This window comes from Cydia fagiglandana, chromosome 27 (genome assembly GCF_963556715.1).
Source record: "Cydia fagiglandana chromosome 27, ilCydFagi1.1, whole genome shotgun sequence".
Taxonomy (NCBI): Eukaryota; Metazoa; Arthropoda; class Insecta; order Lepidoptera; family Tortricidae; genus Cydia; species Cydia fagiglandana.
In genome coordinates, this window is record NC_085958.1 from 1338085 (window position 1) to 1353698 (window position 15614).

Genomic DNA, 15614 nt, shown 5'->3' on the forward strand with positions numbered 1-15614 from the left:
TAAGCTTGTGGTTCCAAATCCGGCACTTTTAGCGGTAATAATTTGAAGTAGATTATATGTATTGACCATGCTACATTAGATAATTCAATATTTATTAACAATTAAAGAGCCTGATAAAAACTGCACGCTTGCTTCTGTGGAGTTCTTTCTAATGCTAAAAAAAACGAACTATAGTGTAAATTTATTTCGATAGCGTGACGTGCGTGCGTGTTTGTGTTGTCTATTTTTGTATGAGATTTTGAGCAGCGCGCCAAGCGGGACGTTTTGGAAACTCAAAATCACATACAAATTAAATACAAATTTGTATTATTTTATCCCAGAGCTCTTAATTATTTTGTTCACCGTCTGATCAGTTACATGGTAACTAGTGTAATATTCCATTGTCACCCAACTTGCATTATGTATATGAAGTTTCAGACCAATCGAATAATGGGAAGTGAGTATCAAAACCCCGCAAAAGACAAAAAAGGACGGCCTTTGTCACGAAGAAAAATTTTTTTTTCTCAGGTTACCTTTTCTTCAAATTCTTCTTAATCTGGTTTTATTGCATTTATATATTTAGGTATGTGTAAATAACCTACTTATAGATTATTGATTATGTGGTGCACTTATTACTGAACCAGTGACTCCGGTGAGTTCCATCTTAGGCCCTGTCTTCACTTTCCATCAGGTGTGACTAGAGCCAATCGCTGATCAGTTTGTAATAAAAAAAAACTCTAGCCAAAATGTAATAGTATTGAACTGACAACACGGAAGGGAGGCGGCATTCGCACTATTTCTCCTCTGCTAGGTACAAGATCAACTGAGGGGCTACCGCGAAAACCGAAATTCGCAAATTGCGGGGATTTTTCTCTGTCACTCTAATTACGCCGTCATCGGAGTAAAAGAGAAAGATCCCCGCCATTTGCGAACTTCGATTTTCGCGGTTATAGCCCTGATCTAGCGCGGGTAATATAAATAGTTGCGCTGCGCTCCGATTTCTCACTTGACCGAGTCCAGACACGCGCGTGAGCACTCTTGTGTGTGATGTGTGTATGTGTTGTTGTGTGTGTTTACCTATAATTTCACAGCAGTGTACATAATATTATTTAGCTATGTTACTGTAACATGTGTGTGTGTACATTGCTGTGAAATTATAGGTAAACACACACAACACACACAAGTATGTTCACGCGCGCGTCTGGATTCGGTGTAGTGAAAAATCGGAGTGCAACTAGTTTTATTACCCGCGCTAGATCAGTTGATCTTGTACCTAGGCAGAGTGGAAATAGAGCGAATGCCGCCTCCCTTCCGTGTTGCTCGAAGAAATTAATGAATGAATAATACAATGAAATAAATAATAAACTCACCTCAGCAGGTGCATTCTGAAATATCAAAATGAAACATTAAAAACCTATTTATTTCCATTATTTCTTCTGTTTATTCGTAAATAACCTACGTACGTATATTAATATTGTGCAATTTTAACCTACCGGATCAGTAGTAGTCTGAAATCATAAAATTGCAAGTTTAAAACTATAACTGGGTGAATCTACTTTCATGTGTTCAACATCACGTACAGAGTCCCTGATCGATAACACAAATGTATATAAAAGTATGAGTTTTTTTAGTATTTATTCCTTTATGTTCCTATTAATATTATCTAACATTTTATTACAAAACATTTCATTTTGTTTACAATTTACCCATTCTTTATTGGTTGTCCAAAAGACCAAAAGGTGGTTTTCCATAGTAGGGCTGATTGTCCCCTTGCAACATTGCACCATAAAATTTTGTATCATGAAAAAAATACTGTTTTGGAATTGATATTTAAACACATAATCATTTTTATGGATAAGTATCATTAATAAACTACTGATTTGTATATTTGCGTTACATGTACGGTTTATGAATTTCTTGCGTTTAAATTTTGTCTCTTGAATTATCCACGCCATGCAGGTCAACTGGACAACCGTGAATTAGTTATGAAATATAAATAACGTAGCAAGATACTTGATGACAAGTATTTTTGGTAAGCAGATAGGCCTACCCGCCATTTTCATTACACGAAACTCGCGGCGTCAGTCGGTCGAGTACTGTTGGAGAGTGTGGGTGGCTTTATTATATGTCTATCGGACCACTGGCACAAATATATAAATACGTAACATATTACAGTAAATTGTATTGTACCAGATACTATTTTACATATATTTTACCGTAAGGGTGAAATAAACACAAAACATCTTTAGTATTTATTATACGGCTCAATGTTTTAGATAAGTCCCTCGGACAACTAGTCACTTGGACAACGGAAGTGGTTGTCCGTAGGACATGTTGGTTGTCCCTTGGACAAAAACGATGTGATAAGATTTTTTATAGGGTCTGAAACAAATTCAATAAAGTATCAGAAAGCACTAACATACATATATATGTTAGTGCTTTATGATATTTTATTAAAGGTCATTGGGCGTGTTTGACCCGCTTTATGAACTTTCCCATACAGAGACCAAACTAGTTTTAAAATAGAGAATTTAATCTCACTTTTCTAAATATGTAATTTTTTTTATGCATCAACCGGCAGAAAAAAGTTATGCAACAGTATGTGTACGAGATAGTGTTATTAATGTTTTTACTTTCAGCATTGTGCAAAAGTATCCAGACGGTGCAGCGCTATAATATAATGTGTATACAGCGCTGTCTCGCTCACACAGCGCAACCACGAGTGGATCCGTGTCCGTGTGACCGAAGCCTTACTATCAACCTTAGAGATTTAATAACTGGAGTAGCCATTGAGAGCTTACCGAGGGGCAAGCTCTCAATGGCCACTCCGCCAAAGCGAGGGGTGTCGAAAAACTTGCACAATTGTGCAAACTTTTGTATGGACTGACATGGATATTTGTACGTTACGTACAAATCATGTAGAAATATAGTTGGTCAAGCAGATCTTGTCAGAAAAATGTAAGCGCGAAGGGATATTGTATCATAGAAAAATTGAATTTCGCGCCTTTTTCTACTGACAAGATTTGCTTAACCATCTATAGCTAAACATTTGACGTGCCCTCCCCCGCAAAAATTGGCAGACTGTTTCGTAAAGAAAATGACAGCGATGACATCTCCAGTCTAAATGCTCTAAGCTATCAACCCACTTTCACCCAACAACTCAGACATCAACCCACTATCACTATCACCTAACAACTTACCGAGGGTGGATCCTGAAATCATAAATTTGCAAGTTTAAAATCTATATATGTATTTTAATCGACAAGTTCCAAGTTTTTTGTCAAAAACATAGATTGTCATTGCGTTGGTTAACATGTAATGTAAAAAAAATACACAAAAAAATGACATTAAAAATTACACACAATAAAATAGAGTGTGTACCTACGCTTTGTATAATATAGAGTGGCCAAAAGTACATTATCTTTGCCAGGGAGGTTTTAGGATTATACTTAGCAACTTTTACTATGAGACCAATCTCAAAATGGCGAAAAAACATTTACCCTACCGTAGAAAATGGACCAGCCAAAATGTATGAAACACAAATTTTTTGACGTGAAACGTTAGGTGAATGTCTTTAAAAACCCGTAGTAGAGGTGCCGGACTAAAAACCAAGAGTAACGAAAAGTGTTATGGCGCGGAGGCTTATATCTCCATAACTATAATACCTATATCTATAATTTTGACGTCAGTGTATAGAGGAAAGTAGCCATTACTCGGAATTACATGTGCCGCTGACATAAATGGCGCCGATTTTACGCTAGAAACGGCGCATTCGGAGCTAAAATGACCCCTATTTTCAGTGTTCATTTAGTAATGACTCATCAGCCCATTAACCGATTTCGGTAAAATTGGTGTCATTTGATAGATCTTATTTTACTTTAATGAAATATGAGTAAAATAAAGCACGCGGAATTATAATAAGCTTCTAAAAAATAAAAATGTGACAGTTTTTACAGAATTTTTATCACTGCTCTTGTTTGAGGCCCCCGTGTGCGAAAATAAGGGCACAAAACTGACGCAAAATACCTGAAGTAATAAGATAAAGCAAAAACGGTTCTTTACATACCACTTTTACCCTAGTAAAACATGCTAATCTCCTCAAATAATGCATTAGAATCTATGGCGGCGCGGCGGCGCGAGTTAGTTTGATAGAACACATAGAACGTATGACGGCTGCTTTACAATCTCGAGTTCCTATTTGCTATTGCTAATTACTGTCTTAGTTGGGTACTTTCTGATGTACCTATGGGAAAAACATATTTTAGCAAAGGTCACTTCTGTGGACAATACTATAAAAGGTCACGACTCTGGTACAGTACATATATATCCCGTTATTCTCATTTGAGTCTCAATTACTGAAAAAATTTATTCCGCATGTAAAGGTGCTGCGTAAAAAATTGCTTTTAAATTCCCTTATATTTGCGATGGCTACAGGAAAGACACGAACGAGTTTCCTATAAAACGTGTATTACCCGTATAAAATATCTATTCTCGTAATTTTGGGGTGTTAATTACAAAAAATAGTACCTAATCGTTACATTCATTACTCCAAAATGAAATGATCATATAATTAAATAGGTGACGCTGTAATTAATTGTTTTAAAATTACCCATCAAATGCTGTATTCAAGTTCATTTAGATACAGGGAATCATTATGACCCCAAATAATCTTTACAGATAAAATTTAAGATATTACTCAAAATAATTATAATACATCAAGCATTCGCGAGATGCGCGACACTTCGGTATGGAAATACAAAGCAATAGTATAACAGTCTCACTAAATGCCGAAGGCTGAGCTCTGCGTAGGACCGATTCGAAGGTCCGAAGCGTCCGACAGACGCGCGCCTCCCGTAACTTTTCCAAGTATTTTAAAGTACTTACAAGTGTCTAAATCGCATGATCCAAAGGCTGAAGTCTCGTAGGGCCGAAGGCCCGAAGCATCCAGGAGGTCAGTTCCAAACACAGGTCAATAGTACAAGTGTCTAAATGCGAAGGCCGAAGGCCGAGCTCTGCGTAGGGCCGAAGGCCCGAAGCGTCCAGGATGTCAGTGGTTAAACACAGAACTGACAGCCTGGACGCTTCGGGCCTACGGCCCTACGCGGAGCTCGGCCTTCGGCCCTCGTACTTAGGCACTTATACTATTGTTCTGTGTTTAAGCACTAACATCCTGGACGCTTCGGGCCTTCGGCCATACGCGGAGCTCGGCCTTCGCATTTAGAAACTTGTACTATTGCCCTGTGCTAAAGAACTGACATTCTGGACGCTTCGGGCCTTCGGCCCTACGCGGAGCTCGGCCTTCGCATTTAGACACTTATACTATTATTATGTGTTTAAGCACTAACATCGACGCTTCGGGCCTTCGGCCCTACGCGGAGCTCGGCCTTTGGCCTTCGTATTTAGACACTTGTACTTTTGTTCTGTGCTAACTGCTAAAGCACTGACATCCTGGACGCATCGGGCCTTTGGCCCTACGCGGAGCTCGGCCTTCGGCCTTCGCATTTAGAAACTTGTACTATTGCCCTGTGCTAAAGAACTGACATTCTGGACGCTTCGGGCCTTCGGCCCTACGCGGAGCTCGGCCTTTGGCCTTCGCATTTAGACACTTGTGCTATTGTTCTGTGCTAAAGCACTGACGTCTTGGACGCTTCGGGCCTTCGGCCCTACGCGGAGCTCGGCCTTCGGCCTTCGTATTTAAACACTTATACTATTATTCTGTGTTTAAGCACTAACATCCTGGACGCTTCGGGCCTTCGGCCCTACGCGGAGCTTGGCCTTCGGCCTTCGCATTTAGACACTTGTACTATTGTTCTGCGCTAAGGCACTGATAAAGTGGGAAATCACCGGGACACGATGGACTAAGTATCGAGCACTTGCAGCATGCTGGGACACATCTTCCGCGAGTGCTTGCACTATTATTTAATTTGTGTGTTAGTCATTCGTACTTGCCGAGTGCACTAATGAAAACTACTGTTGTGCCTATAATAAAAAACAAAACGGGGGATGTGTCTGACTTGGGCAACTATAGGCCGATTTCGCTGGCGACAATCACTGCTAAGGTGCTGGACAGGCTTCTTGATGCGCAACTTCGAAAACACTATAAGCCGAAGGATGCTCAGTTCGGTTTTCAGCCAGGAGTGTCGACGGAGTCTGCCATCTTTTGTTTAAAAAGTACAATCCAGTACTATGGAAAGCAAGATAGTCCAGTGTATGCCTGTTTTCTGGACCTTTCTAAAGCGTTCGATCTGGTCTCGTACAACATCTTGTGGAGCAAGGTGTCGTCCGAGACCAGTCTCCCGGCAGAGTTATTAGCGGTCTTTGAATACTGGTACAGCAATCAAATCAACTCTGTGCGGTGGGCAGGCATACACACAGACGAATACGTGCTGGATTGTGGAGTGAGGCAGGGGGAGGTAACGTCTCCGACCCTATTTAATATATACATGGATTGGCTGATTGAGGAACTCAGTGGCACCAAGGTTGGCTGTTACATTGGCGGTACTTGCCTCAACAACATAAGTTACGCCGATGATATGGTGCTGCTGGCTCCCTCAATCAGAGCGCTCAGGAAGCTCTTAAAAATATGTGAGCAATATGCGGAGAGACATGGGCTCAGGTATACAGGGTGATTCAGGAGACGTGAGCAGGACTAACACTGCGCATTTCGTAAATTATAAGCAATTGTTTCGTATCAGTATTAGTGAGGTTAATGTTAATTTTCTAGTCGTGTTGAAAAAAAAAGTTATTAATTTATTTACGACATGCATGGTCACCCTACAATTAGAATACTAAACTACCGATATTCTGTGTCAAATTGAATGTCATCACGGTCTGGTTACTTTTGAAAACTCGTATCTCACTCAAGTCTGACAGTTTATTTTCTTCGTAATCATAATGCTGTCATTACGGTTAAAGAGGTTTTATGTTTATTAATTAGGTCTTGTAGGGTGACCATGATTGTAGAGAATCAAATTTGCCTTCACTAAAAAGTTAAAAAATAGGAAAAAGTGTGGTTGTTTCTCCTAAATACGACGGTGATCGATCAATTATCAGTTACTGAGTGTGCAGGATTAGTCCTGCTCACGTCTCATGAATCACCCTGTATAACACTGTAAAAAGTGAACTACTCGTCTTCAGGGCCGGCAACAAGAAACTGGAGGAAGTTCCTAGGGTTGAATTAAATGGTGCCGCTCTGAGGAGAGTGGAGCGCTTTAAATACCTGGGCCAATGGCTCACCGAGAACCTTAATGACGATCCTGATTTGGAACGAGAGCGCAGGGCATTGACGGTTAGATGCAATATGCTGGTGCGCAGGTTTGAAAAGTGTAGCAGTGACGTAAAGATTACACTTTTTAAAGCTTATTGTCAGGCCTTTTATGCTTGCAGCCTGTGGACCGGCTTCACGCAGCGATCGTACAATGCCTTGCGCGTGCAATATAATAATGCGTTTAGGATGCTGATGGGTCTGCCTTGGTACTGCAGTGCGTCGGGGATGTTCGCCGATGCCCGTACGGATGACTTTTACGCTATTATGCGTAAAAGAGCGGCATCCCTATTGCGTAGAGTGCAGGGCAGCACCAACAGTCTCCTAAGCGCATTTGTCGATAGAGTAGACTGCCCACTGATGAGGCGTTGGAATCAATTGCACGAACCCAACGCATCATCAAAATAAATAGTATTAAGTAGTTTTAGGTATTTATTATTTTACATATTGTACACTAACATAGATATAGGTAGTTAAATTATATATTTTGTACTAACACTATGGGTTCTATGCCTGAAATAAATAATTTCAATTTCAATTAAGCACTGACAGCCTGGACGCTTCGGGCCTTCGGCCCTACGCGGAGCTCGGCCTTCGGCCTTCGCATTTAGACACTTTTTTTTTTCTTTGTATGGACTTGAGGGCGGTGTTGCCCGTAGCCAACGTCAAGTAAAAGGGTAGGAAATTAAACGCGGAAAGGAATAAAGGAACGGAATTTGGAAAAAATGGTCAGGTCAGGTATTTAGACACTTGTACTATTGCTCTGTGCTAAAGCACTGATATTCTGGACGCTTCGGGCCTTCGGCCCTACGCGGAGCTCGGCCTTCGGCCTTCGCATTAGCTATCCACACCACGTTTCACGTCACCCATAGCGGCTGTGTTCCTGATACAGCCTATCTCCATTTTTTTCGCGATTTCGAGGTTTGATCTATAGTAAAAGTTGCTCAGTATAATCCCGAAACCTCCCTCTGAGACATCAACCCACCATCACTATCACCTAACAACTTACCGTGGGTGGATTCTGAAATCATAAAATTGCATGTTTAAAATCTGTATATGTATTTCAATCAACAAGTTCCAAGTTATGTTTGTCAATAACATAGATTGTCATTGCGTTGGTTAAAATGTAATGTAAAAAAATAACTTTATTACACAGAAAAACATGGCATTACAAATTACACTACAATAAATAGAGTATATAGAGTCTGGCTACTGAAATATTACACAAATGTTTGGCGGGAAATTCAAAAAATCTTGGGCTGGTCACACTTTGTGTAGTAGAAATTATAGTTTTGATACTAGAAAATATTTTTGATTTTCAGTGCACACTTAATGTACCTAAGGATATAAGTTAAATATACGTTGACGTGCACTCAAAGTTAGCTCACATAATTTCTACCACTATGTAAAGTACATGCAGTCAACGATAAACAAATATGTTAACACTTTCTCACCATATGCCATTGTAAGAAGGCGAAAAAATTAAATGCAGTTTAAATAATACCTAGCTCGATAATACCGTAATATTAATCCATCACCAAAAAAATACATATGTAATAATATGCTAAATGCAAGTATCAAAATATTTGTGGCGTCTCCTCTAGCTGTCACTGCCAAACGTCGTGCCACAATAACCTAACAGATGGTATTAGGGAGCTAGAACACACCAAAGAACTAAGAAGATACTATGTCTAGAACGCAATTAGTATGTGAGACCTACATCGCGCTTACGGAGTTATAATTATAACGTCAGTTGCTATATATATAACTTCCGACCAACTCTCAGTGGATTTCGGTCCGAGAGTATTCCCTATTGCTTCTCTACTTTCTACATATTTATAGAGCACCAACCTCCTAATTTGTTTACATTTGTTTAGGAGTTGTCGAAAAACTGCAATGATTACAATCATTGCAGTTTTTCGGTATACAACGCTACACGTCGACTTCGCACATTGTCGTAATTATTATTACGCTGCACAAATTTCTTCAATGATAATAACTATGTAGTACTCCGTACTCATACAGCTTCTGGCCATGGTATTTAGAGTATAAAGTTAAAATTTCTCAACGAGAATTTTAAATTTTTTATAAATTTCTGAACGCACCGTCTGCGCGGGCGCGCGCACGACGCTGCTTCCAAGTCTACCAACCTCATTGTCGTTTTCATGCAGCTTTATGGTCATTACGTCAATTACGTCTTTTATCATAAAAAGTGGTTTTTTGTATAAATAACGTAAAGAATTACCTTAAAATATGCGGAGAAGAAAATTGACAACTGACTTTTAGCTCTTTTTAGGGTTCCGTACCCAAAGGGTAAAACGGGACCCTATTACTAAGACTTCGCTGTCCGTCCGTCCGTCCGTCCGTCCGTCCGTCCGTCCGTCTGTCACCAGGCTGTATCTCACGAACCGTAATAGCTAGACAGTTGAAATTCTCACAGATGATGTATTTCTGTTGCCGCTATAACAACAAATACTAAAAACAGAATAAAATAAAGATTTGAATGGGGCTCCCATACAACAAACGTGATTTTTGACCAAAGTTAAGCAACGTCGGGAGGGGTCAGTACTTGGATGGGTGACCGTTTTTTTTGCTTTTTTTTGTTTTTTTTTTTGCATTATGGCACGGAACCCTTCGTGCGCGAGTCCGACTCGCACTTGCCCGGTTTTTTAAATCATTGACAATTTTTGTAGTTGATACAACAACGAAATATCTAATATTTTAAACTTTCGCGTTTTGAATACATATTAACTCACATTATAGACGGGTCTAACGCGAATTATATTCAATTACCTTTATTTACCGACGTTTCGACACAGGTTTCACTGGTCGTGGTCGCGGCTGACTGATTGTCCCAGCAAAATGTCAAAACAGAGATTTGTGCATCTACCCGACGAAAAGTGTATGGAAAAGTTTGGGGTAGACATCACATTTTCAAACCACCCACCACACATAATGTTAATTATTGTCAATAGTCCGACACGCAACACTCACAATATCCACGCACCCGTCCGAAGATAGATCCTTTGGCTTTAGCTTCTGTATCACTGGTTCCCAATAATAATAATATAATTCGCGTTAGACCCGTCTATAATGTGAGTTAAAACGAAATATCTGTCTACAATTTTTGGCTAGCCAGACTCTACTTACTTAGAAGTTTTGTATAATGTAGGTATAGAGTGGCTAAAAAATAAGTACATTCCCGTTGCCAGGGAGGTTTTAGGATTATACTGAGCAACTTTTACTATGGGACCAATCCCAAAATCGCGAAAAAACATTTACCCTACCGTAGAAAATGGATCAGCCAAAATGTATGAAACAGCCAAATTTTTTTTCGCGATTTCGTGGTTGGATCCATAGTAAAAGTTTCTCAGTATAATCCCAAAACCTCCCTGGCAACGGGATCATATTATACTGATTATAGTGAATGCACGTATTTTTTGGCCACACTGTATAAAACATTATGAATCTTATAGAGTTACACCAAGAAAAGTCTGCAGCGATAGCCCACGCTGTGCAAGTAGGGTTGCCAGATGGTCGGGATTTGGCGGGATTCTTCCGATTTTTAGCATGTGTTCCCGATTCCCGACAAAGTGTAAACTGTCGCGAAAAACAGCTTCACGTTATAAAACAATAATTTCAAGTTCCGAACTGTCGTCGAGCAAGCGAGCTGACGTAATGCCAATAAAGTAAAATATCGTTGTTTTTAATACAATTACTTTAATTTGAATGAATTTTTTTTCCCGACTAAAGTCCCAAAATCCCGAAAACTTGATATTGTTTCCCGATAATAGCGCCTTTCGATCTGGCAACCCTATGTGCAAGTGTTATTTATACGTCATAATTTCATAGAAGTATGACGATTAAAATGACACTTGCACTGCGTGGGCTATCAAAATCGCTGCAGACTTCGCGGTCTGACTCTATTCGCGTAATCGCTTTCTAGAAACAAAAACTAGTACCAGCATAGATATACAGGGTGATTCAGGAGACGTGAGCAGGACTTACACTGCGCATTTCGTAAATTATAAGCAACTGTTTCGTATCAGTATTAGTGAGGTTAACGTTAATTTTCTATTCATGTTGAAAAAAAAGGTAATTAATTTATTTACCACATGCATGGTCACCCTAAAATTAGAATACTAAACTACCGATATTCTGTGTCAAATTGAATGTCAACACTGTCATCACGGTCTGGTTACTTTTGAAAACTCGTATCTCACTCAAGTTGACAGTTTATTTTCTTCGTAATCAAAATGCTGTCATTACGGTTAAAGAGGTTTTATGTTAATTAATTAGGTCTTGTAGGGTAACCATGATTGTAGAGAGTTAAATTTGCCCTCACCAAAAAGTTAAAAAATGGGAAAAAGTGTGGTTGTTTCACCTAAATACGACGGCGATCGAGCAATTATCAGTTACTGAGTATGCAGGATTAGTCCTGCTCAGGTCTCATGAATCACCCTGTATGTATTATGTTACTTGAATGTTCATGTCAAATATGTCATTACTAGAGATGCCACGAATATTCGGCAACTATTCGGTATTCGGCTTATTCGGCCACTTTACCAAATATTCGGTATTCGGCCGAATAGTAGGCAACATTCGGCCGAATACCGAATATGTATTGCACCTACCTAAAAAGAAAAAATCACAAAAAAATAACCAAAAACTAGGTATATTTAATATTTCAAATGTATTCTTGGAAAGTGGTTAAATACGAAGGCACGTTTTTGAGCATTTGTTGATTCCAAAATATTTTATTTTTATCATGGGTCTGATTTGATTGACTCTAACTACATTAATTAATTATGTTCAACATAAATATATATCTTAGCAAATGTTGTGCTTTGTTGGCGAAAAGTTTTCGTAATAATACTAATAATTGTGACTCAAAATGTTCGAATATCATGCCGAATATTCGGTATTCGGTATTCGGCCAAATTCACTATTCGGGGCATCTCTAGTCATTACTATGGCCGCGCTGAGGCGTCTGAAACGTCATTTTCTATGACAGCTTATCGGTGGTCACGTGGTACTTTCAATAGAAATCGAAGCGCTGGAAGCTCTGGCCCGGCCCCGGCCCGGTCTAGCGTGACTCATAATTTAATCACATAATTCATAAATAATTTTAACTCACCGAGCCCTGTCGCAGAATTTCCTTGCCCTGTAAGATGAAATTGGAATAAGTATTACAGCGACGGGATATATATATATTTTTTATACCACATTGGTGGCAAACAAGCATACGGCCCGCCTGATAGTAAGCAGTCACCGTAAAAAAAAAAAACAAAAAAAAAATTAAGCTCTTATTACATTTTTAATGCAATGAATGTCTACATGGCTGACACTAATTGAGCGTTTAGAAAAAAAATGTACTTACATTTCATTCGTGTCTTCAAAATATCTCAGAATCATTTGTACATTCACGCCTCATATATGAAAAAATGTGTCCCAAGATTCCTTTCCAGATCGTCACATTTTTGTATGAAAAGGTTTTTTATGATGAACTGGAAACATATTTTTTCATACAAAATTTTGTGACACATTTTTTCATGTATGAGGCGTGAATGTTCAAATGATTCTGAGTAAAATGAGCCCAAGAAGTCAATATTTTGAAGACATGAATGAAATGTATTTTTTTTTTTGGGAAACGCTCTAAGGTGTATTCGGGTAATACCGAATGTCGGGTAATTCCGAAATTCAGATGAAAATCACCCTTAATTCCATCATAATAAAAGTCTCTTTTCGGAATCATCCGACAGTTTTCAACATTCGGAATTACCCGAGTTTTTAATGCAATAAATGTCTGCATGACTGACAGTTATCTGACACGTTCACCTTCTCTATAAATTTGTGGCCCTGGTGGCCAGTTTTCCTGTCAGTCCTAACGAAATAAAATCTACTACAAATTAAAAAAAAACCATAAATAATAAAAATGTTTTGCTATCGTAATTTTGAGCCACCGTGTAGTCACACAAAAATACATACAGGATAACACAGCACTGTGGTGGCCAATATTGCTAGAAGTAGTACGAAAAGACATCTTAGCGGCTGCATCCTGTAAAAAAAAGATTTTATAAGTCACACCACACGATGTTAACAGAAAGCCATTCCAATGAAATCGATCTTAAGGATGACTCACGTAACTCACGTTAGACCGGGCCGTGTCCGGGCCGGAGCTTCCGGCGCATCGTTTTCTATGGAAAGCACCACGTGATCACCTGTCATGTCATAGAAAAGTAAGCGCCGGAAGCTCCGGCCCGGACACGGCCCGGTCTAACGGGAGTCATCCCTTTATACTCTTATTGTAGAATAGCATGCTGTAATACCTAAGTGGGTAGAAGTTTTACATACAAAACTTTTACCTATTTTTGCAACAATTTTTATGAACAAAAAATAGTATTAGATATATATATACTAGGTGCCCACGAGCAACCCGAGACATTTTAACATAACTCAGCGCCAACACTGTCCTTACATCACAAAGCTCGGCGGGGGTGAGCTGTTTTCAGAGTTTGCACAACATGGACATGCCTTGTCATTCGATGGTATATGTGGTGTAATTTAATAACTAAAGAAATAATTTTATTTAGGCTACCTTTCCGCTACGATCTTTACGTCGCCATTAAAACAAATGAATTTTATAGTAAGCTTTTTTAGTAAACCTCTTCAAATAATATGTATATCCATCCATATGCTACTATTAAAGTTTATTTGTACATAAGGCATTGTCATTTTAGTTTAATTATAATTAATAAAGTATTATTTTAATATTTTTTTCTAAGGTGTATCTATATTAATATCTACACTTGACATAAGTGACGTCAAAATGGCTCACCCCTGCCGAGCTCTGTACATCACACACTGTTGCAACAGGCATGTAAGGAGAAGGACAGGCCCCTATTTCACCACGATGACAGGTGCGACAATTGTCGACATCACTGTTACTGACGTCACAGGTCTTCAAAGGCTACGGTAACCGCTTACCATCGGACGGGCGAAGTGCTTGTTTGCCACCAACATTTTAATTAAAAAAACTCCATTATATCGCCAGTAAATAAGTTCCTACTTATTTTACGAAGCTAATGACAGTAATGACAATTGTCACAAGAAACACGACAATTGTCACGAAATTCCGCGACAGAACTCATTTGCTGTCAAGAAATACCGAAAATTCTTATAAATCTTGTGACAATTGTCATCATCATCATAAACTTCGCAAGAGAAATACCTGTTTTTTGCCGATATAATAAAGTTTTTTAATAATACAATTATGATGACAAACAGGAATACCGCCCGCCCGACGGTAAGCGGTAGCCGTAGCCCATGGATGCCTGTGACGTCAGCAACAGTGACATTTGTCGAATTGTCGCACCTGTCACCGTGGTGAAATACCGTGGTGTAGGCTAGTTTTGTGTGTATTGTTGTGTTTTGTGTATATATTGTACATTACCTATATTATTCTTTAATGTGATTTGTAAATTTTAAATTATAATGTTAATTTTAGTAGAATATATTTATTGTCATTTTTAATTCCATATTTATTAATTTTCAAATTCTATGTTTTATATTTATTAATTGTCTAATGTTATTATGTAAATAATGTAAAAATATGAGCTAAATAACTTGAAATAAATGAATTTAATTTTTTTTTTAACCACTCATATCCTACTTTGTCAAAAATCCGGATTCGAATCGATGAAGTCACTATAGAAAGTCCTCAAGATTGGTAATTAAAATTTTGATAACCATATTATGATGTAAAACAGAGCTACGATATTTCATAAACTCCTTTCTCTGCTTCTATGTCACCTTAAACCTAATATTAGAAAAACAATGTTACCTGGTATCACTCTTCCAACTCCAGAAAGTTAACTTTATATTATGAATATTGTGATGTTGAAATTTTTTACATAAAGATTAACTTTATGTGAAAAGTATTGTTCAGAATTTTATATCGCCCGAGATTGTTACCCATAAAACATTACAGGGTGGTCCGGTATACGTTGTCATTTTTTTTTATTAAAATGAAATAATCATGAATCACTTTATTTATTCACTAGCGCCTCGGCTTCGCACGGGTTAACAAATTATATACACCTAAACCTTCCTCAAGAATCACTCTATTGATAGGTGAAAACCGCATGAAAATCCGTTCAATTTTGAGTTTATCGCGAACATACAAACACACAAACAGATAGTCGCGGTGGGGGACTTTGTTTTATAAGGTGTAGTGAGTTTTGTAAGGTGCAAACTACATTTCATACAAACGTATAAGATTACCTACACATATTTAAAAATATATAAATTAATTTCTTACACATCTTTTACAAAATACCACTTAACGCATTCACTGCCAACGTTTTCACTA

General features: G+C 38.4%; 1 protein-coding gene and 1 long non-coding RNA gene across 1 annotated transcript; both read right to left on the minus strand.

Annotated features, from left to right (window-relative positions):
- LOC134677979 (fatty acyl-CoA reductase wat-like) overlaps window positions 1-15614 on the minus strand; it is a 339904-nt gene that overhangs the window by 135792 nt on the left and 188498 nt on the right.
- LOC134678012 (uncharacterized) lies at window positions 12318-15153 on the minus strand. Its single transcript, XR_010100149.1, has 3 exons — window positions 15087-15153; window positions 13232-13301; window positions 12318-12407 (listed from the first exon to the last, which is right to left on the minus strand). It is a non-coding gene; the product is annotated as an uncharacterized LOC134678012 (long non-coding RNA).